This window comes from Populus euphratica, unplaced genomic scaffold (assembly GCF_000495115.2).
Source record: "Populus euphratica unplaced genomic scaffold, PopEup_1.0 scaffold440.1, whole genome shotgun sequence".
In the NCBI taxonomy this organism is placed as follows: Eukaryota; Viridiplantae; Streptophyta; class Magnoliopsida; order Malpighiales; family Salicaceae; genus Populus; species Populus euphratica.
The window spans coordinates 188,934-191,259 of record NW_011500108.1 but is presented as its reverse complement, the minus strand read 5'-3'; positions in this window follow the sequence as shown (position 1 = coordinate 191,259).

Below are 2,326 nucleotides of genomic sequence, written 5' to 3'. Positions count from 1 at the left end.
TGATATATAACCTTGATAAAAATGCACTTTTGAGTACTAATCACACCCCCCCAACCAGCTTATTACTAGTCCCTAGTAATCAAAGCGTTAAAATAGAAAAATAATTTGCAAATTCCACAAAGGAAGGTATTCATCATTTAACTTCCATTAATCTATCCAGATAAACAAACTCTCGTTAAATTTATATACCTGCTCAATACCTCTTAACAAGATATTCATAAACCTTTCTTTTGTGCTCAATATATCAACACATAATTATGGGGCTTTTCTTGGAAGAAAAAAAAAATTTTGTTCTAATGTTTAAGGTTAACTTCCTTGGGTTGGGATTATTATTTTTGTCTTTTTTTTTTCTTTTTTCTTTTTAAATATATATACATATAATTTACAAACACCATGCATCTTTAACCCATGTAATGAGCTTTCGACTAATGACTCCCAGACCAGTTAGTCTTAGGGCATTAGGTGTTAAGACACCCCTACGAGCTTAGTAACTCGGGTCGCAGATACTGATATGTAGATAGTGCAATGTTTGATTCCCTTAAGCTTTTCTCCTCAACCCATGTAACAAGCATTGAGCCAATAGCTCCCAAGTCAGTTCACTTTAGGGTATTAGGTGTTAAAACACCCCTTCGGGCTTAATTGCTTAGGTTAGGGAGGCTACGAAATCAAACTTATCTACATTTTTATTATCATCATTTTTTTTTCTTTTTTTCTTTTTTTTCTTTTTTTTCATGTTTTTTTTTTTAATTATATACAATCCCTTTCCCTTAGTTGTTACCTTTAACAAAAGAACATAAATAATGTAATAATCCAATATGCAACCCACAATCATATGTTAAAGTGTGTGTGTGTAAATTAAGGTTTAAAAATACATGTTAAATAAGTATATGAGCAGAATTAAGTGGTAACAATACGAGAGTTTGTAAACCTGAATATTTCAGGAAGTATTATAATAGACCTTGTTAAGAATGGTTACTAAGATGCGTCTCAAGAGTCACTTTAACAAAAGAGCTCCTTTACTCTGCCATCCGAGTAACAATAATTATGCACATGCTTTATGAAATGAAAAATAATTTTTTTTTTATCAACTACCACCCTCTCCCCCCAACCAAAATGAGACATTGTCCTCAATGTTCTAAGGTAGAAAGATAGAGTATAGAAGATATCACTTGAAATAACGAACATTGACAAACCTGAAACACACTAAAACAAAAATAAGAAATAAAAAAACACAATAATAAAACCAAAAGACACAAAAATTCACAAATGAAGGCTCAAATCCAATCTAAGCTTTTTACGGCTTTTCTTAGTTGACCAATTTATGCGACTCATGAAAGGATCAATTACAGGAATGAAGGATTGTAGTTGGTCAATTAATTGTTCAGCAGTAGTAGCAGAGATTATGATTTGTGGTGCAGAAGATGTTAGAAATTCCTGTTCCACAGCATGATCAAGAAAAGACAACAACTTATCATAATAACCATTAACATTTAACAAACCTATGAGTTTATGGTGAATGTGCAGTTGAGCCCAAGAGCAAATATGAAAGATCTCTTTCAATGTACCTAGACCACCTGGTAAAGCAATGAAGGCATCAGCATGGTTAAACATTACATTCATTCGAGCCGACATTGTGGAGACCTGAAGTTCCCCTCCAATTGTTTTTCCAATGATGTCCCCTTGTGGTAAAGCTTCGGGGACGACCCCCAAAACTTGACCACCTCCTAAAAAGGCAGCTACTGACACACCTCCCATTAACCCAAGACTGCCTCCCCCATACACTAAATGAATCTTTCTCTCAGCTAGCACTTGACCAAGATGATTTGCTGATTCTAAAAACTCCTTTTCTTTCTCAGGACTAGATCCACCAAAAACACAAATATTTCTTATATGATGACTTGAGGAACTTGCCATTTCTACACACTTCTGTATTTGTTGAATGTATGGGTTGAGTAGAAATGAAAGGAAGGAAGAGAGGGTTTTATAGATGAGAAATTAGAAAGGCAATCGTAACACCTATATGTAGGCCAGCTGGAGTCTCACACTCTCTCTCTCTCTCTCTTTTTATTTATTTATTTACTTACTTTTGAAAAAGCATGTGTATATACAGGTAGTTGTGATTGTGGCTCACATCTTCCCTTGGTTTTATGTCTAAGAACGACTTAAACGCCTTTTATGGGCCGGGGATAGGCTTCCCATCCAGTTTTCTTAAAAACTGGCAAACAAGGTCTTTTTTTGTCAGATTCTAAAGACTAAGTCGATCATGTTCTTTATGAAATAGTGACCATAAATCATGAATTGCACGATGCACATCTCCACTAGGATG